Source organism: Rhipicephalus sanguineus, chromosome 11, assembly GCF_013339695.2.
Source record: "Rhipicephalus sanguineus isolate Rsan-2018 chromosome 11, BIME_Rsan_1.4, whole genome shotgun sequence".
In the NCBI taxonomy this organism is placed as follows: domain Eukaryota; kingdom Metazoa; phylum Arthropoda; class Arachnida; order Ixodida; family Ixodidae; genus Rhipicephalus; species Rhipicephalus sanguineus.
The window spans coordinates 18,820,013-18,842,370 of record NC_051186.1 but is presented as its reverse complement, the minus strand read 5'-3'; the positions used below and the strand labels follow the sequence as shown (position 1 = coordinate 18,842,370).

Sequence of the window (22,358 nt, the reverse complement as noted above, 5' to 3'; positions counted from 1 at the left end):
TCATGGAGTCATTACAAAGGGCATGTTGCACATTGTATTCATTCATAAGGAGCAAACAATAACATTCCAACCAATATACGGGTTCACTTACAGTGTTGGTAAACAACAACGATATACAAGGACCAATGAATTTTCTATACTGAAAAACAAGGCGATATTCGTACCAACATTTGTTATACACTGTTATAAAAATATATAGATATGTAGCGCATGTTTTATATCGGCACAACCATCACTATCTACAAGTGCGTCCGGCAAACCATTCCGCATTTTATTTGCGCAAGGGAAAAAAGAGGCTGAAACGAGAGGCATCAATTTGAAACGCGCCAAATTTTTCGGTATGCGTAATAGAGAGCAGGACAAATGACGGTGACAGAATAAACAACATGCGCAGTTTTCTAGCAGCAAACTCAGGAAACTGCTGAGTTGCGCATACGAAGCCAGGTATTTGAGCGATGGATTGAATGAATAAAAAAATTTTTTTCCAACCCTTATTTTACCAGATGGAGGCGAAAAGTTAAGCCTGACAAAGTACTGTCTGGCCTGCCACAGTGCACTGTGCCAAAAAAAAGAAAAAAAAGGAAAGAGGAAAATAACAAAGTATGCGAAGCATTGACACACTCAATTTCTTTGCCACATATCTGCTTGGCGTTTTCTGCTGAGTAGGCAATTTTTGACTCGGTAAATGCTAAAGGAAGTAAGACATTGTCCCGTCCACAGTTGGGATTCGGGGTTTATTAGCATAACGCGTGGATGGCGAGAATGCACAGGACGAATCTACCGAGAGACCTTCTTCCACCCTCCACTCTTCTCTCACTTCTTAGTCCGGCACCTATGCGGCGTAATAATATGTTAATGTTGCTCATTACTGTCGTGGTCTCCGTCATGGCACCTAATTCACCCAGTTCCCCAGCTGCAGTTTGAGCTAATGTGGATGGCCACAGCCGATCCTTTTTTTTTATTTCAAGGTAGAGGCCGCCCATGATGATGCTACTTTTTTGCGGACGAGGCAACCGTTAGCGGAGTTACGAATCGCCGAGTTTATATATAGCTTCGCTGTAAAATTGAACTAGAAATATTTACGTACCTTTGTCTTCCTGAACCTTCTTCTCTACAAGAAAAAAATTAAGGTAGTAAAATGGTTACTCCAAGTTGCCCTTAAGAAATTGTATGAAGGAATGAAGGCACTTGTATTGTTTAACTGACAAACTGTTAGCCACTAGACGCTTTAAGGTGGTGATAAGTGAAGCTGTTTACAACGCGACACAGTGGTGAGGCAGAAATTTGAACATAGCCACTCACACACACTGGAACTAAACCAAAACGTCTGTTGAGCCAGTTGCTTTTGATTTCAGCGAATGCTCCTTTAATGTTTCCTATTTGAGCAGCATAAAATTTGCGTTTTTTTTTGTTCTACATTTTCCGTTTCACGACATGCGTCGTGTTGTCTGGCTTGCCGCCTGCGGTTGGCATTTCGCGCACAAACCTACACTCCGTTTCATATATCAAGCGCGAAACTAATGCAAGACGTTCGATCAGCGAAATGTTGTAAACACACGTGAGCAGGAGCCTGCGCGTGAGGCGTCGTGACGAGCTGCAAATCAAACACCATAAAACGAAAACAATTAAAGATATGCGTTAGTGATCCAGAACCATATATTGACAACCCTACTGCGGGGTTTGATTATTTCTAAGAACCAAAACATTTTCATTTACTACTCAGCCTCCGAACGAAAAAAAAAATGCACACTGGGTAGTAAAAAAATTGAACTGTTTCTGGGTGCAAACGATATACTCCAAGAAAGCTCGCTAGCCTCTCTTGTGTTGCACCTGATGATGAATCGGAGTATGATTGGTGTTTGTCACCCGTGGGTTCCCTTCATTTCAAATGGACCGGTAATGAATGGAGGAGTTTGCCCAATTTTTGTGGCACAAACGTTTTTGTGGTATCACAGGAAAAATACAGCGAACCGTAGCCATAGAGAGCTTCTGTGTGAAAGCACGTTCAGGCTCCACCATCTTGGCCTGTGACACGTGTCAGTCTTCGTTGCCTAACTGATGACTTGAATCACGATATATATACATATTATATATATATATATATATATATAGGATGGCGGTAAGGAACGAGAACGGGTGGGGGAAAGCAAGGCAGCAGACATGCCGTATGTGCACCGTACGTCACATGGCCTGAAAAAGTGTAGCTAAGAGGACGCCATCGACGTTGTGGTTTCGGCGCCAAGCGCATCTGCGCCACTGTCCAGTGAAAATTGGAGGAAAGCAGGGTGCTTCTAGCGCGTGCGGCGTCAAGCACAAGGCAGCATTTGTTGCCTGTAAAATGGGGTCGTTTATACTGCCACTGCCATGCGGAAGGAGGTATATAGGCAGACGGGTATATAGGGAAGACCGAATTTACCTTCGTGCTGACTCTGTTGAGTGAACTGTATTTCTGTTCCCCAGCCTGATGGTTCAGGTCTTTTAAAAAAAAATGTCGCAAAATAAATGTTTACAAAAACATTTCAAACCAAAATTATTATCAATAAAATTATTTAATAGCGATATCTACTTACCGAATTCCAGTTTTCCCTGGGCTAAAGAAAAAAAACAAGAAGGAAGTAATATGTTTATTAAGTTTACGTTCTTAAACATACAGAATTGCCGAATAAAAAGCGCACACCATTTTTCATAAACTCTCACCTCTGCCGCTGAAAATGTACTATCTATACTGTTGCAAAAAAATGAAGCTTCAGCGTTCTACCAAACTTTCGTTTAAAATAGTACACATGCGTGCAAAGTCACGCACAGGGAGACATATTTATATTTGTACATAAGAACCGAAATTACTAAAATTGCATGGGGAAAGCCTGGTTGACTAGGCCAAGTTTTAATTATAAAAGTTCTTTGATTTGACGGAGTCCAATAATGCAGTTGCATTCAAAATGCCAAAGCTCGTATCGGCGCCTTTGCGAATCGTCTGCATAATACAGCGATCAATATATTTGCACAGGAAAGGGTGACAGGGAACGAACACGGAGGGCAGCGACGAACAAACGACACTGTCAGAGAGTATAGCGAGGAATGTTCCGCTGGTGTTATCTGTAAGATTCCTTTGAGTTGCAGCCGGATGTACATCGGCCAAACTGGCAGATGTATTAATGACCGACTAGCAGAGCATGCCCTGTCTATAAGGAATGGCACCGGATCCCATTTGCCACATCACTGTAAGGCTTGCACATATAAACCACTACTGGGCAACGTGTGCATTTTGCAGAAAATGAAAGACAAGGTGGCAAGAGAATTGGCTGAGCCTATGTACATACACAAAGCTGGAAATTTTTTTTTTTTTTGTCAGCGCTCCTTCTGTAATTCTTTATCAAAATGACTATAGTTTTTTGGTGGATAGGTAATGATCAAGCAGTGGTTTCAGAGATTTGCTTTTGTGGTGTTCTGCACATGCTTGAGGGTTCTTAAGCTAAGCTTTCGGAAGAATTAAATTTAGTTGCGACTGTGCGCTTGTCCGTGTCTTACGTGTCTTCTTCGTTCTTCTCTCAACATTTGCTCCATCAATTTCAGCTATTCACCAACTACTCCGACCGCTAAACGATATTAAACTTACACTCAGACCCACAACTCGATCTGAGTCTGAGTTTGGGTCATTCGACTCATGGAAGAGTTTGCCGGCCTATGGTCGACACTAACTACCAAGACATCTGCTGGCTTTCATCCCTGAAAGATCAAACGGGCCGATTTGGTCGCTGGCCTTTGCACATTGCAGGAGTGTTCTATATCTGTCGTCGGTAAATGTGGTCGCTTACGCCACGATATGGTCTGCGTATCTGATAACTTGGTTGTTCTACCCGGCTGTCACACACGCGACGATACACTAGCCGGTATTATGCAGGCCTTGTTTTTCAGCCAAATCTGAGATTAAAACAAAAGCTCGGTGTCACTGCGACAACTTATTTCACGATAAAGCAATTGCCTTCTGATACCAATCTCCGCATATATTTAGAACGGGAGGCAATCCTACTGTCGCAGTGTTCTACCTGATGACCAAGAGCTCCTACTTGTGATTACTGCGCTGTTGCAGCCGGTCATCAGAGGTCAAATTTTCGAAATACCATTGGCATGCTATCTCGGCACTTCTTGCACATACAATCGCACTCGTTGCCAATTCCGCTGGCCTAGTACGTATTGATATGGGCACCTTTTCATTGCTTTGTTCAACAACTGCCAACACTGAAAGATGCCCTGCCTATGTCCTAGTTTTCCCTTTCAACACTTTGACATCTCCGACCCCCTTTTCTTTCGTGTCGGCATCGACTTGCGTAGCCCTTTTACTTTGTCTCGGTCTGGGGTCAAGAGGGTCATTGCCGTATCAGATTATGCTTCATGGTATCCGTTAAAGCAGGGCTTGCTTATAAGATGTGCAACTGACGTCGCCGATGTTTTGTTAGCCGACGTGACACGTCACCAAGGCGCTCGTGAAGACCTCTTTAGGTGCAGAAGCCTGAACTTTCTTTCAGTAGTGAGTCGATTGAGCAAGCCACCGGACAAATGGGCAACGACGCAGCGCAGCTCCTTTTTGCATCACTCCGCCAGAGACGAGAGTAACTTAGTGCAGCCGGCAGCATGCTGCGTCAAGTGGCCGATTGGCACGCCCGACAAGTCAAGCCCGTGGGCGGTCCTTGCTGCTTGAAACGGGACTCGGCAACGATGCTGTCGTGCATTGCGTGCACTGCGACGACACCGTAGTCGCATCGGCTGAGGCAGCCAATGATGTCCCGGTCGGAGACATCGAAATGCCAGCTGCGAGGGTGGGAGACCAGGTTACCGAGACTGGCCCGACAACACACGGCGCGAGAAAAGACACTGGGTGCGAGGGGACAGCGGTGACGCGGGCTTCCAGTGGTGTTGAGAAAGAAGCGCACTTTACAGGTAGATCAGATGTGTTGACTGTGGTCTCTGAACCACCTAGGGCAGCCAGTGCAGCGAAAAAGGAATCTTTATCGAAGCCGAGGTTGCGCGGTACAGTAGCCGGCGTTGAATCTCCGGCGTCATCGGAATCACGAGCCGCTGATGCTACGGAGAAAGAGAGCAGACCGGCACGCATATGCGAATGACCCGTGTCCGTGACGCCGAAAGATTCCACTGGCACTTTTGATAGAACTGGTACATGGAAAGCAGGAGGTGTGCTCTCAGCGGCAGCGCGCCTCTTGTTCTACTGGTCGGTTGACCCAGGAGTGTGGTTTTCATTACTTTGGTAGCCGGACGTTGAGGGTAGGCAAGAGATCTCGACTGATTTCGGCGGCCTCAAGGTAGATGGAGGCGAGTCACGTGCCGCACAGTCGTTCTTAGGCAGACGGCGGTGTTTGACGCCATAAGACCGCAGTGCGACGTTTTGCAGATCATTGTGAGGGCGAGGCCCCGATTATAAGCAGCGGACGTAGACCTTCATGTCATGTCGAAGAATAAAGTCTAATACTTCGTACATGGAGACAGATGTAGTGCTCCAAGGCAACCCCGAACTCAGCGAAGTGTGATTCCACGCAGGAGTTCCGAAACGGTGGCAGCAGAGGGTCGAATTCTGGCTGCCAGTCTTGGGCTGGCTGGAATATGACTGCAGAGCTCGTTGGCAGCGGCGCAGCGCTGGTCGCTGGTTCTTATGTCCGACGCGACCCACTGTAGAGAAGAGGTGACTTTACGGCAGCTTCACCGTCTGCCGCCACGTCGCTACTTTCACGTCAGGACGTGCAGTTGTTGGTCCATTATTTGAGGCGTGCACAAAGAATAGAGACCAAAGAGGAGTGGCAGCCGCGGCGTCTAGCCAGCTAAAGCTAGCGCGTTCAATCATTCCCACACCACGATACACCGGCGATCGACTTATTTTGCTCCTGCCAGCTCGCCACGCCCCACTAGCGCGGCGCTACGGTGCGCAACTTGAAACAAGCTCACCACGGCGTGAAAACTTCAGAATAACATGCTAACATAACACTTGAAGCGCAAGCTCAACGATCTGAAGTTGAATGATGTTTCTTTGGTTCAACGCATTGGGAAGTGAACCTTCAATTCAGGGCATCCCGTTACAATTAATCGTGCCTTGATGTCGCCGGTGCCACTCTGTTTTATTTGTAGTTCAGCCGCGACCAGTGCAACCTATATGCACCCTGCTTGCATCCAATGCGCGTACCACCACAGGGCATGTCTACGCGCCATTGCCTGTGCTGAAAACGCCCGTCAGGTCATTCGCCAACGATTACCTACGCCTTAACTACAGCAGAAAGCTATATGCCACAGGGGACCGCCGTCTCCCGCATTTTCGTAATGCTTCTTATAGAGCTGAGCACTGCAACGTTCAGAGTCGGGTTCTCAGATAAAATCCTGACACCTTACAAAGGCCCTTGCAACGTTCTACGGCAAGTCAGTAACACTGCCTACCAGGTACCACATTTCGAACCTGTCGAAACTGTTGGCTCGTTGCCCATCTCCTGAACCCGTATTACGCTCATGAACTGCAACCGTAGTCGTTGTGTAACTCACTTCTCGTCGCCTTGAACAGCATCAAGTTAGCGCTGCTACCGCCGGGACGCCGTGTCACGGCACACTTATCGAAGCACGGACAGGAGAAATGAAGAAAATGGCCGCACAATGGCCTGAACTCGTGCGTGAGATAGCCATATTGCGGGTATGTATAAGTCGCCCTAAAAGTGTGTATATATATATATATATATATATATATATATATATATATATATATATATATATATATATATATATATATATATATATATATATATATATATATATAATCTCGCGCTTTTGTCGCGAGAGCATCACGTAATGCTATTTACTTCGCGTATATTGAGTCCATGGATTTTTTGCAACACTGTTTAATATACTTTTCGCGTTATCGCAATAGCGTGAAATAGCGTGAGTAATAAAACTGCCATTTTTTCTCATGAGAAATATGTACTCAATAGAGGCCCCGCACGCGGCGCCTCCATCGACCTTTTCCTCTTAAAGTTACAGACCATGATGAGTGTGAAGAATCTCAAATCAGCGATATTGAAATTAACAGCTTTAGGCCGCGCGTATATTTCCGTTGAGACATCCGAAAGAGTGGAGTCTACAGCTTTCCATACAGCACCACCCTTAGAAACATATTATAGTAGATGTGCCTGAAGCTGCGTTTTCAGTCATTCCCGCAATGTATGAAAAAAAAAATATTGGTTCTTCGTCGCGCTATTACGTATGTTTTTCGGGAGCGCATAGTGACTGCACACAAAATTTACAGATTCTCACTTAGCGCTGTTCACAATAGCTTAGTGTACAGCTAAAAAAATTGAAAGTACTCACCAGACCAAAACCACCAAAACTCACATTTCAAAACCGCACAGGACGTATTTTGATACACCATGCGTACTTTCTGTACACCATCTGCGTTATCAAGATCAAGGATATATAGATTTAGGCTACTATCATGAGATATTTAAGACATTTTAATAATTTGATCCCACGACCGGGAAGTTTTGCACAAAAGATATGGAAAACTTTCGAAGATGAAAACTTGGCATCATTTGTCAAGAGAAGAATAAACAATTACTAGCTGACTATGATAATTAGTTGTAGATTGCCGGCCGCGTTCTGCGCTAAAATTCTTGGCTCTCGTGTGCTCAGGAGCCTCGACAACCAATCGGCAGCGTTTTCTGGCCATGCTGAACAAGTGCTACATGGTCGCTTTTAGGATTAGGCACGCTTTGAAGCCGGTGCTGCCGCCAGACCGCTAGTGCCTTGCCAACGTCCAGCGTCTCTCATCGTCACCCTCGCAGTGCGATGAGACGTGGTGAGCATCAAAATGGTAGCCGCGCCGTAACAGACGCGGAAGATTTTAAGGGCGAAGCTCCTTAAGGCGGCACCCGTTTGTCCCTCGTAGTAGTGCGTAACCAGTCGTAACGCTAGTACCAGATCTCGACCTCCAAGGTGGTGCCGGTGGGAGATTTTTCCTGTGCGTTGTTGAACAATAAAAAATTCGCAGCGTGCGCGTTAACTAAAAGCCGAATTCTTCTGTCTCTCATTCCCCATTGGCAGCCATTGGCATGTTCCAGTAGGAAACGTTAGTAGAAGTAGAAGTGTAAGTGTTAGCTAAAAGACAACTTCTTCTGTCTCTCATTCCCATTAGCAGCCATTGTTTACCTCCAAGGTAGTGCCTGGTGGGATTTCTCCTGTGCGTGATTAAACAATAAAAATTTTGTTCAAAACGCCGTTGATTGATGAAATAAACCAACGAAAGACGCCAGATGTTTTGTAAAAGCAAAACGAAAGAACGCCAGATGTTTCTAAAGCAAAACGAAAAGACGCCAGCTGCTTAACGAAAGACGCCAGATGTTTTCTAAAGCAATGGTTTTCTAAAGAATGAAAATTCACAGCGTACATGTAAAATTAAAGTGAGCTGCAAGTCGTCATAACTCATCGAACCTTTAGTATAAACGCGCCCGATCTCACGTCGGTGATGATGTACTGGGCAGAATTCACGGAAGATTCACGGTTTACCGATGAACCTCCGCAGCTTCGCCCACTCATCATCATTCACTCCGTGGATATTTTTCAGCCTAAAGCGGACAACCCGCGCATCAAGGCTACCAAAGTAGGAGTAGGAGGCCAATATGCCGCGCTGTCTACAGATTTAAGGGTGGTCACGCCGATTGACGTCGGACCCGTGGATGTGGACATACATGCGCGAGTTGCGCTCGCTCGTTATGGGGTATCGCCAGTTTAGTGTGGTGCTATGTGCTGCAGGGGGGGGGGGAGGCAAAGGTTCATTAGAGCGCTCCCTCCTCATTAAGTCAGTGTATGGTGCCGATTTGTGCCCGCCCCTGTGCGCACGCCTATGATGGTGGCCCTTACAAAAATGGGTTTGACCTTTCTGTCACCCACGAGTCACCTACCAGTCACCCCAGTCACCTTCCTGCAGACTCGATCTTTCTGTAGACCTGGTCTGCAGATTTTCTGCAGACGCCAAGTAGACGACAAGCCGACTTTTCCGATAATGTGTGCCCTGTGTGTGTGCGTGTGTATGTCTATATTGTATATGCATACATCTATACATGCTGAACCATGACACATTTACTAATAATGATTAAATGGGTTTGACCTTTCAGTCACCCACGAGTCACTCACAAGTCACCCATGTATAGACCTAGTCTGCAGATTTTCTGCAGACGGCAAGCAGACGGCGAGCCAAGTTGTCTGATAATATGCGCCCATTGTGTGTGGATGTATATATTTTACTCTTAAATATCTATATATCCTAGACAATCACACATTTCATTACTACGGTTAGCTTTGCCATATTAACAACTTTGTCAATAATTGATACAATGATCACTGCACAATGTATAAAAATGGCAGTAGCCTAAAGCACTTCATGCTAATTGAAATTGCGTAGTGTCTATATAAACTGCATTAAGTATTGCAGTTGCACTAGGTGTCATTTGCAGCGAGGATGCAAATACGTGTACTTGGGACACGCTGAATGCTATCTATGAACCATGCTTGCGTCTGCCACTTCAATTAGTATAACCGTGACGTTACCTAGTGTTGAACCCGACAGATTGTAAAACTGGAGTGATCATACCTAGGATGTCTGGATAAATCTTGAAAAGTCCAATTTAATGCATATAACTCATGACACATCACGACCAGAACAGTTAAAGGTCACAAAGCATCTGCAATAACACACGTGACATAAGCTATTCATACAGTAGCTACATACATATTAGCCTTTATTTTACACAAATTTATTTTACAGAACAAAAGGATGGACAAGTAAAAGCTGGTAGTTTGCAACTTGACAAGATTTTTATAAGTCTTCATATCAATGAAGACAGATACAGAGGCAAAATCACATTAAGCTGGGATACTCTTCAGGGAGTGTGTCAATGGCGATACGTACCTGAAGAAGGAGGTATATACAACAGGCACGTAGTTACTATATTCAGGTAATTAATGATTTCAAATTGAGAACATTGATTTTCGAACAAACGAATAAGACATAGCATGAACACTGAAATCAGATGTGTGTGCATACGCAAATCGAGTGCAGACGAACCCCTCAATAATGAAGTCGCCGAGGAAGCGAGTTTTGTTCTTATTTTGAGAATTTCGTTGTATCGAAAATAAAAAACGCCAGGCCTGCGCTAAAACCGCAGCACAGTCACAGCGAAAGCTGGAAGAGCGGCGTTTCTAGAGCCCGTTAAGCTCTCTTGGGGCTACAATACAAGTACACTAGAAAGGTACCCACTACGCCATAAATCACAATTTTTGTGAAGTTTGGAAGCACCTACTAACCCCCGAATGCAGAGATGTTACTTGGCTCGTGCCTTCAACTTGACTTGAGCAAGTCGGCCCGAAGCAAGCAGCGGACTTGAAAACCCCCAAGTCGGCCTTCGCATTTCATAGACGCTCAAGCTGTCTTGCTTGGTCAAGTCAGGAACGAGCTTCAATGCAGAAACACGCTGCTCGCCTGGTACCGAGGTTAATAATGAAGTTGGTGGCGTAAGGCACGTTTTACAGCAACAAAAGTTCGTATATTTAAAAAAAACTATCCCATCAAAGTGCTACAAGAATATTTTTGTCATTTTACTGTTAACGAGCGGCACGTCGTTCCCGCCGCCGCAGCGATGCGCAGTGTTGCTTGTGTAAAGCGTCCGTTGCCCGCTGGTTTCAGTGGCCGCCCAAGCGCGGCGCGTTACTCCGAACTTGCTTGTTTTGGCCTGCGCGCTAACAGAATTTCCCATAAAGATGCGAAACAAGGCATGGTTTGCGTTGTGTCCTTTCGTCGTTTTTTTTTTTTCTTATCGAACGCGGAGTGTATATGCGCTGCCCTGGCTCGCAAGTTTTAAGCGAGGTATCGCGAATTTTCAAGGTACTAGCCTTTCTATTCGCCTATGGACATGCTTGTACCGAGCTAGGTCGCAGTTATATATGAATAAATAAAAAATGCAACAAGTTCTGGAAACAACGTGTACAAAGCCCTTGTTCAGGCCCATGTGGGTGCCGCCACCCAACAAAAGAAGCTAAAGAATAGAACTGTAAATGCTAATTATTTGTCTGCTTTCGTTGAACACCTGATTCTTGCTAAACAAGACGAGAAGCGGGGGTCGGGATCATGGGCCGCGGCGGAATTTTGCCTCGCGGGGTGCAGCAATGCCGCGTTGCATGTTGGTGAGGGGAGGGGGGGGGGACCCACATGGTCAGGATATGTTATCTGCTGAAAGCTTTGTCGCGAACAACGAAAAAGACACAGGCCTGCCATGTGCGTCCTGCGAGGTGTACGAAGAGCTCATCCACGTATTTGTACGAGAGCACCTGTTTGTAATACAAAGCTGCGAGGAAGTCCCAAGAAAAGCTTCGCCTTGTCACCAAAAAATTTGTGCTGGTCCGTGGATTAAACCCGCACTAGGGGAAGCTCTTTTTTTCTGAGAAAAGCTTAAGGAATTTTTCGTATCGTTGTGCTGCACACTGATACCTGTCAAGTTTCTCAATCCCACACAGCTGCACCGAACGAGACAAAAACGACGCAAAATGTTGTGTACTATGAAAACATTTTTCGGCTCATGCTACGTCCCCCACGTCACTTTTCGAAGCGAAGTCGTCGAATCAAGGAGAAAGAACCATTCGCTGAGATGTCGCAGCAAGGCACGTTGTGGTCCCAAGAGACACCTCAGCGCAAGGCGGCCCCGCGCTTCACCGAGGACGAAACAAAGTGTGCTGATCGATCTTGTGAGGCAGTTCAGGCACATTATCGAGTCGGAAAAAAAAAACTGATGTTGCGTCAGTGGCGAAAAAAAAATGAAACGTGGAAAGAAATAGCCAAGCGCTACAACGCCAACCACGGGATTACCAGGCGCCACCACTTACAGCTCAAGAAATGCTGGAATAACCTCAAGCAGAAATGGAAAGAGGAAGCTGCAAGAGAAAAGCGAGAGCGCCACAAAACTGGTAAGAACAACATTTTTTTTTTTTGCATGACTGGTTCACTTGAGCTGTTATTCTTGTGACCTTCCACATGTTTTGTATTCGGGAGATGAGTGATGGGTGAGCGTAAATACACCGGGGCTATTAATGCGCACGTGATGCAGTCGACACATCCTGTAACGCCAAGGAATTCGGCCACTTCATAAAAGTCTCGCATAACTTTAGGAAATCCCACCGGCTGCGGAAAGCGCACCAGCATCGAGTACAAGTGCTTTGCGAAGAGTAGGGTCACTTTTCCGACTGCGTGGCACACTGTCGACTGCGGAATGCGGACGAGATCCCCGGGTGACTGTCTCGAATGTGCCAGCGCCGTAAAACCTGAACGCCATCAGTAGATGCAACATGGGAGGCACAGGCTGTCCTCGGTTGTCCCCGCTTTCTTGGAGCGGCAACATAGCCAGAAGCTGCCGCACGGCGTTCTTGGTGAACCTGTAGCGAGCGTGGAATTGTTCCTCGTCGTACAACTCCATCGGATTTCTTCGGTCACGTAAGGCGGGTAGCGGAATCTTCGGCAGGCAATGTACCTCAGAAAATGCTACGTCCATAGCGTGGCAAGCAACTTCAAAAGCGGACAACCTCCGCGCGACGTCCATTCGAGAGGCGGCCATGTTGGAATAACGCATCAAGACTGCTTCAAGCTAGCCCCGCAGCAGACTTGAAACTCGTCCTGACTTCGACCGAGCCAAGTCGCCCGCAAGTCGTCCGCAAGTTCGAGAATGATTTATGGCGAGCGGCAAAGCTGTCTTGAGTCAAGTACGAGTCAAGTACGAGACAAGTAACATCTCTGCATTCGGGGGTAAGCCATTATTCGTCATTCTGCGGAGAAGCGAGGCACCAGCTACACGTCTGTAAGGCATTATGTGCACTTTGTTCACGCGACGACTCATGACGATGAAGAATTATGGCTCAGCCCTTTGTAATGGGTTGGAATCTTTAAACGGTCCACCAGTTATGTAATTTGCATTGGGTGACGCCCGGTCGCTATTTCCCTCTCCCGTCATGCTGTATAACATACGTTGACGTGGGAAAGAGACGGGGGGGGGGGGGCGAAGAACTTTACTGAGACCCCGAGGAAATGGATCATACGCTTATGGGCTTCCTTGGCAACCAATCCAAGTGCACTTGCGAGGAACCCACTACGCTATAAATAAATGTAATTTTTGAGAAGTAGGCCAGCAGGCACTCTGCCATTTTTTGTCATTCTACGGAGAGCGTTGGTACCTGCTAAACCCATGTAAGGCATTATGCGCACTTTGTTGATGCTGTGCCTGATGATGAAGAATTATGGCAGGGTCCTTTGTAATGGGTTGGAAGCATTCAACAACCTGCTCGTTGCGCAATTCGCATTGTGTGACGCCTGGTTACAGAATTCGCGTTGTGCTACGCTTGGTGCTTATTTTACTCTTCTACCACGCTATATTGCATATGCTAATGTGGTTCCTTCCCGACATGAAGCCTGTATAGGACCTTTTAGCAAAGCAGTTTCAAGCACCGGTATGGCTCAGAGGTTGAATACTGGGCTCCCACGCAGAGGACCCAGGTTCGAACCTCGTTCCATCCTGGAATTTTTTTCTTTTAGTTTTTTTTCTTATTTCGAGCGATACTGGTTACGCACACCGGCGGCGGCGGCGGCGGCGGCGGCGGACAACTACGGCGCCAAAAACGGCCGGTGAAATGATCTCATAACAGCTTTCGCTGTAAAAAATATACGCATTGATTACTTTGCACACCCAAATTTACTTAAATGGACGCTAAAGCGCAAAACGAATTTTCTCGCATTAGTAAAGTAGTCTTCCACGATACCAAACACACCACGCTTGCTGCGAGAAGACGCTTAATAAACGAGAAAACGCGCAAAAAGAAAATGCTAGTTGGCAACACCACGTTGAAATTCCCGCACAATTAGCCGTGATGCCACATATTTTGACGGTGCCTACAAGGGCCTACGTAGTTCCTAATCGGTGAAAATGAAGTACATAGTTCTCTAAGGGTGCATAGACTTTAGATACCGAGTTTGAAGAAATTTCTTGGAGCCAGTGGCGCCAAAATATGATAAATACACTTTGAAATCTTTCACGTCACGTGTGCATATTTTGGTGCGAAATTTAAAAATGAAAGTGAACGTGATTTTCTCCTCTATTAACGGTGAAATAAATTATCAGAGCGCAATTTATCAATCTATAATAATTCATTGTTTCTCTATAGAGTCCCTTTAAAGAAGTTGCTTATCTTGCCCTATTTCACGTTGCTTTGAAGGAGGCTGACATCTTTATAACCTCACCAATTAATAAGCTTTGCATTAACTTCGTCGTTGTTGTGTGCGCCGAGGAGAGCTAATGATCGATTTCAAAACATCAAGAACTTTGCGCAAACTTATTTGCCTTTCTTACATTTTGTTGCTTTCCTCACTCTCGTTGACACTCTCATATTTTTTTCGCACACTTTCAATAATATATCGTTGTCGCTGATCTGTTGGTGCATTATCTGGTGAGCGTCAGCATACAAAAAGTCGTGTTGAACAACGTCATGTTGAACTTGTTGCCACCACCATCGTGCTCATCAGTCTTATTGTCATCATCATCCGACTGAATGAAAACAGCAATGGTCGCACCAATGCTTGTTGGCCGAAACACACGTGTTCAACTTGTTGAATGAGCAGCGCTGCAATATTCTAACCTCTGGGTTCCCAACTAGCTCATGGGTAGGAACGAGATTTTGCGGAATACCACATCAACTTTCGTTATCACTTGAGTGCTTTTTAAAATCTCTTTTCTGTCGAGAGGGGACAACTGCATTGAATTCTATGGATGTTCTGTGGGAGCGCCAGATTGCTCCATTGTCGCGAGAATTTCGTTCTTGGGGGCCTTCATTATTTAGAGGTTCAACTGTACATAATGAGCAGACATGTTCCACACTGTAATATGTAAGAATTGTATATCACATGTATGTATAATTACATACTACTTGACATATTGCTGCTATAGCAAAAAACTACGAAGTTGACATTTGAGCAGTCTTAACAAACAGAAGTCTTATAGCTAAATTAGAGTGATAGGATGGCACAATTTGCTTGCTTCGGAAAAGAAAAAATTAAAGCTCTGAAAAATGAACACTTCAATCGTATGAGAGCGCCCGGACAGTGCTGTTGAGAGCATTTCAAGTCAATGAAATGAACATAAGATTAAGAATATACATGAAAACAAAAATAATGTACTCTCATGACATTTGTCTAGGCCCTAATCTATGACAGGAAAACAAAAGCATGTAGCTGCTGCACGGATTACAGGCCCATAAAATATTTACAAGCAATATGAAACATAAAAGAAACAAGGGTACAACTATCATAGAAAAAACAACACACGAAACTCTGTGGGCCACGTACAAGGAGCGAAAATGGAAAACTACACAGTCAGGAATTATACGAAAGCTTCTCTGGTCAGGGAAATGTTGCACTTAATGGTAGTCAAGAAAGATAGCGAACAAGAAAGCTGTACAGGTTCCCAATCATCAAAACAGTATTTCCTTTTTTTGCTTGGCCAGCGATCGTAGCTACCGTAATTTTCCTTAGGTACAGAAAAGCATAGAGCCACAGGCTGAGCAATGGTACTGTGCTGTAACAGCATGCACGAGAGGGACACAAAGTAATGCAAATCTTTTTAATTCACCTTCTGTCCAATCATTCTTAGAACCGAGTAAGTTTGAAAGTACATATTCTGCCCGAGATGCAGTGCACTGGTACCATTTTTTAAAATTAGTTAGAACTGCTGAGAAAATCTACCAGTTCAAGTTTACGGAAGAATGTTGCATTGTCATATGACGCTAGCAACAGTGCAGTGTGTGCACTAAGCATGTTAACCCGCCACGGTAGTCTAGTGGTTATGGTGCTCGACTGTTGACCCGCAGGTCGTGGGATTGAAACCTGGTTGCGGCAGCCGCATTTTTGATGGAGGCTAAAAGGCTTGTGCACTTAAATTTAGGTGCACGTTAAACAACCCCAGGTGGTTGAAATTTCCGGAGCCCTCCATCGTGACGTCTCTCATAATCGTATCATGGTTTTGGGACGTTAAACTGCAATTAAGTTATACCAGCATTTTTTTCCCTAAAACCTAGATGTAAAATTTGCAGTACTTATTCCTCCCTCATGCAAAGACAACACTATGTCGCTTCAAAAATGTACTTGCTGGACACACAGCACACAAACATCTTTGATGGCAACTGTAGTAAAATGCATTTCTGTGGATTTTCAGAAACCATCTCCACTCTTTCTGACGTTGCGCAAACTTCACGCATGATGACTCCACTGAAGTTATCGGCAACAAATGTTCTCACAACATTAAGTTTGCTTAACTGAAACACAACATGCCGAACACATGTACATGAAGGATGTCCATCTTCACAAGTAGCCAAAATATTCTCAATTTGGCCAAATACACCATTAATACACATAAAAGAGTTACGACGACGTGACTTGTCGAGACCCTTTGTGCAGTACAAAAAACCATAAATCAGCACTTTCTTGTACAAGGCACCACGGTCACAAGTCTCCCCCCTTCCAAAAAAACAACCCCGCAAGAGCTCTCTGTGTGCTTTCGCAGATGGTACCCTTTCAAAAAGTACCTCATTAGCAGATGCTTTGACTCTGAATCCTCAAAATGGGAACACTTGTCCCAAATAATGGAAGGTTTGAGAAAAAATAAAACTTCTCAACCACTTGCCAGCCAGCATAGCGTGTGCCATTTACAAGCTTAACAAGCTGCCCATTCATGTTTTCAAACGAAAAAGCTGAATAATTCCACAATGGGCCCCAGACTTCTACTGACTGAACAAGATGCAGCAGAAGGTGCGCGTTGTATGTCATATTTACAGTTTCATAAAGATCTTGGTATTCTTTAACAAATGTGCGCATTGCCCTGCCAGCTTCTCGTAGTTTCTCTGCAGGAACTGTATTAGCCAGCAAGAAGTGCATAAGCCCCACAAATTTTAACCAGTTCTTATAGAATGGTCTTGGCAGGATCTTATGAAGCACCACTGGCGAGTAAAATAACAGCCAATTGCGCCATTCAGACGCCTTCCAGTACTTTCGTACTTTTAGCGAGCGCGGCAGCCTGGAAATTTCCCAAATAGGCTTCAAAACAAGCAGCCGCTGGTCAATTTCTTCTATCCTGCCTCCAATGCTGTATGGAAACAGTGTGGAGGTATCAAACCACATGCATGCTATGTTCCTCACAAAGCCAGCGCACACTGCATGCATATAGTCCAGAACGAAACCTGTAGGAAACGAAAAATATGCTAAATCAAGTAGCACACTCGACCCTTTCACGCCACATTCTGGCTGCGAAGTTCCCTCTGCTGTGGCAGCGCTTTCCAAAAATGTCTCGTGTGTTCTGGGCGCTGGTTGAGGGGATACCACTGGGTACACACGGACATGACCATTGCCTTTTCGAACAACTTCCCCCTTATGTGTGCACCACGCGCATCCGTAAGACCCGTTAAATTGGCTCATGTTCATTGCCATGGCTCTGGCCACTGTGTCGACGCAACAGGGTCCCGGAAAAATTCGCACTTTTTGAACATTTCCTTTGAGGTCTTTGTACTTCAAAACCACTGCTAGAAAGCACATTCATTTGTTTGACAAATGGCCGCAGAAAAGAATTCAATTTAGGTTTTGTGGATCCGAACCACAACCCAGCTAGGAGCATGTGTTGTGTTCTTACTTTGTGCGGCAATTCATTTATTTGAAGGAGCAGCGGCCAGATAGTGTATCCTGATGACTCATAAAGAGGAACACCATCTGTGTTCCACGTAACCGACAAGTCAGGGGAAGACAGTGGCAGGTTGTAACCCTGGCTTGTCGTCAGGTCGCCTACATCGTACTGTGGCTCTCTATGCAACAAGTTAAAATTTAGCTCCCTGAGCAAAAGCTTGTCTCTGGCCTGTTTCCCGATGTCGAAAGTAAGAAAATAACTTTCGTTTTTTCTTAGTACATCGACAAGCAAGTCAGTATCACAAGTGGAACAGTGGAGTTCCTGTGCCTCGGTCTCTCCCAGATAAAGTGAACAAGATGGGCAATAAAAATGCAATGTGGCATTCTCCCTGGCGCTTGTGAACTGCTTGAAGAAGGTGTACTTAGATGTCGGTATGGTGGCTTCTCTCGGAATGTGGGCTTCAATGAGCTTTAGAAGGCTCTGCTGCCTCCTTGGTGGTGTTATGCCGCAGGCAATGCCCAAGAATCAGCATCATGCTTTCACCAATAGTCACGCGTGACCCAGGGTAGAGTTGTTCATCCTGCGAAATTTGCATACGAGCAGTTTTGAATGCTGAAGCGTGACACATTACTTCAGTAGCATACAGGATCACAATACATAAAAATTGGCATGTTGACAGGTTGGTGGGCACAGTAAAAAGCTGTAAATTGAGCATCGTGAGGAGAGTGACCCAAAGCAAGAGGAAGCAGAGGCACAGCAACGCTACATGTGCCAAAACAAGAATGCTCATTTATCTGTCCCTATCTCTTTTTTCTTTTTTTTCATACTCCAGTGGTTCAGTTGCACTCTTTTTCTTTGTGGTTATAGAGACATGTTGTGGTAATTGGCCAACTTTCCAAGTGTGATGGCAGTAAAGTCACATTGAGTAAGCATGGCACCCTTCACTGTGCAGGTTGCAAGATGCTGCATTTGTATAGATTCAGTAGTGGCATCGAGTAAAGCTTCAACTTGGGTAGTTGGTACAGTGTTCTAATGCAGTTGTGCTGAGCAAAAGACACAAAAGGCTAACAAAGACAACAGAACTGTATAGACATGCGCATATACTTGTCCTGTTGTCTTTGTTCGTCTTTCGTGCCTTTTGCTCAGTGCAACTACATGAGAAATACAGCAAGTAAACCATGTTTCTAGTTTCTTGGAAGTCCCCACAATTGATTGCACTTTGTGAAGACATCACAGTATCTCCATGTAATTCTACTCTAATGTAGTGGCGACAATGTGCAGCACAGTTTGGATACTTTAGTTGACTAGTCGGATGAATTTAGCTGCAGGAGTGAAACCTGGTAAGCAGGCGTTATGGAACTTTTCCGATTTCCCTGAACAAGATCGAGCAAGCACAAAGGCTTAGACAAGGAAGGAAGGATGGGTGGTCACCTGCTTGAACAGCGCAATTTCCACTAAAGACAAAATATTGCACTTGATACATTAGAATATGGCAAGACAGATGCACTCCTATTAAGTTTAATACCTAGAAAACAGCCACAGATAAACATGTTGATTTATTTACAAAACTACACTGATTTATTACATATAACTGCGACAATGAGAGGCAACCATGAGACGAAGCCGGTTATGGAAGTTCAGATTCCAAACCTGCCAGGTACTTTCTTTCATAGTGGCGTGCGACCAACAGCTGATAATGAAAGAGTAATGTGTAATTAACACGTGCATTATGACAAGCAGATATGTCATGAACAAAATTAGGAAAAATTTCTTTTCGTTACAGTTCCCACGTGAAATTTCTTTGGAAGGAAAAAGCAGTGGCCCATGTTTGCCTTATGATTGCAGTACCCATGAGTAAGACTACTGAAAAGACTGACCAGCTCTGATGTCTGGTTTTCCGAGGGTTCATGCTGGGATGACAAGTCCTCCTCATCACTGGAGCTCAAGTCCTCCTCATCACTATCCAGTGGGCCATCTTGCAAATGATCTTCTACAACAAAATCTGCTTCTGAATCCTGTGGAAATAGTCATGTAGGGTATGAGCACTCAAGCAGGTACCCATAATGGAGGTTTACTATGCCAATGTACATAACTGCAGAGACTGCAAAGCAATGTCACGGTTCAGCAACAAAGATGGCCTCTATTATGCAGAAGGCCCATAAAATTGAAAGTGTGGAGTTTAACAGATGCAAGAAGGTTATACCTAAAAGAAAAATTGTGTCATTTCTAATCGCCCTGCACTCCACAGCAACTGACCAAAAATACATGAATACAATCGTATTACTTGTGCACTGGTGGGCTTGTTACTTTATATAACCTTTTTTATTCTTTCCTATAATTCTATAAAGTATCCTGTCAACTGAAGAAACTTTTCTTTTCTGATAGGCTTACAACACAAACCAAACAACAAAAATATCGTAATCGCACAGTTAATTACAATAAATATGCCGCATGGCACCAACACTATTTTCCTGTGTTTTTCGTTGTTGTTGTGGTTGGCACAAATTGTCCAATGCACTGTCTCAATTTATTGGTCAACTTTGCCTTGTTCTTTACCTTCCTGTGCACCGGCCCGACTATGTAACACAGGAACTACATGCGGGAGTGTTTTACCAGTGCTGGTTTGCCATGCGGTACGTGCTGAAATACCATACAGTCGTCGTCGGCACACCGCCTTTTAAAAATTCTTCAGTCATGCGAGTTACTCATTGCATTTGGTAACATTATGAGACGATCAAAGTGGCTATCAGAGGTCTTGCGGACTAAAAAAATTATGGTAGCTTCACACTACTGTTGCCAAGTCTGAAGCAGTGGCAGTGGCCTTCCTTGTTCCTCTTTTTTTTTCTTCCTCTCTGTTTCTTGCATGTTTTTGTACCTGTTGCTTTCTATTCCTTTCTTGTTCTATTTCTGTCTCGGTCTTTCTATATATTTCTCTTTCTTCCCTTCACTGTTTCTATTTCTTTTGCTTTCTGTCTTACTCTGTTTTCTCTGTCTCTTATTCGCGTTTTTCTTTTTCTTTCTCTGTCTTTCCATCTTTTTATGTCTTTATTCCATTTAGTCCGTTATTTGCTCTTTCTATTTCTTTCCTCTTTCACGTGTTCCAAGTGTTCCACTTCGCCGAGCGGAGTGGTCGTTTAGCGCTTATGCCGACCACCACTGTAACTAACCGTACGGTAAATTGGCCCTGCTAAAAGGCCATATCGATATATGCGAACGTTCAAAATCACAGTGGTACAGATACGGGTAACAATATTCCTTCGCAGGTCATGCTAGAAAAGTGCAGGAAACTTACGCTTTGTACGACATCGAGCTGCTCATCGTTTGCTTCGGAAGGCCCATCACTTACGGCGCCGTGGGACGCGTCTTCTACTGAGTTCATTTCCACACTGCCGACTGTATCGTCGAGGGATTCATCACACAAAAATCCAAAAGAGCTATCGCCGTGATCAGCTTTCTGCGCGTGTCTGAATTGTGTTGTGCGAGGTTTCGCGACATTGTCTTTGTGAAGCCACTCTCGGTACCTTTTCGGCATATTGGCAGGCGAAATCCGGTAACCGGTGGAACTGTCACATAATCGACGCACAGACGCCACAGAACACCTATCAGTCGCACAGTGCGCACAGTACAATGACGCCGTCTTCTACAGCTCAGTCGGTATACAGCCACGGCGACCAAAGCGATCAGTGCAGCGTGTTTACGAGAGCATTAGCAGCATTAGTTGACTCTGATAGGTGGTTTCAGAAAAAGAGAAAACTTCATTTTTACAGCAATTTCTGCAAAACAGCTTTTATTTTACCTCCTAAATGGCGCATAAATAGGCTAACTTTACGAATGACCTCGAATCAGTAGCCAAGTCAGAACTCAAAGTTCGCGCCTCTCTCGAACAAGCTGACTACAGCGCCACCATTTGAATATAAACATTACCGCATTTATCATGAACTACTGCATATTATTGCTATTATGCTCTAATTATTCTTGTCAAGCGATGACGCTGCCATCAATTTTTTAGTTAAAGGTGGCGCGCGGAGTATCTTGTCAATGCCAAATTAAGTGTGGCCTCCGTCACCTGCGGGAGCCAATCGCCGAGGCTATAAGTCACATGTAGCGGAAGTAGCGAAAGCCGTTCTGTTCGTCCTTGTGCTGCTTGTGCGGTCCCATCCGATTCCATCGACTTGCAGATTGAAAATATTTGCTTCAGTGTTACGAAATGTTACATATCCTTGTTAAATGGGCAACCAGCGAGGAGTGGGATGTGTATCCAACAAGATCCATGGCAGATGTAGCGACCGCGACATCGATAATGAAAGATACAAAGGTTGTAGAGACGTTGACCGGGAAAACCTTCAAAATATTGTGGAAAGACAACGAGGCGCCATGCGACGCTTATCTGGTTGCTGCTGGTAAGTAATGGTGAAAACCACCACATTTTATTGTTTATTCATCTTGATACCAGCACAAGCACTTAGATCTATTAGGTGGGCGCTTCATTTCGCGTCTACGCTGCTGCCAATGAGGTACTCCATGTGTGCATCCGTGGTACGCATTGTTCGTTATATGCTATCGTTACATTACTTAATATAAACCAGTTATATTGGTTTATAATATAGTTATATCTTA

At 44.7% G+C, this 22,358-nt stretch overlaps 1 long non-coding RNA gene across 1 annotated transcript; it reads right to left on the bottom strand.

Moving 5' to 3' along the window:
• Positions 1-1,078: 1,078 nt before the first annotated feature.
• Positions 1,079-7,477, bottom strand: LOC119373319 (uncharacterized). Its single transcript, XR_005179813.2, has 3 exons — positions 7,357-7,477; positions 2,571-2,591; positions 1,079-1,111 (listed from the first exon to the last, which is right to left on the bottom strand). It is a non-coding gene; the product is annotated as an uncharacterized LOC119373319 (long non-coding RNA).
• Positions 7,478-22,358: the final 14,881 nt, after the last annotated feature.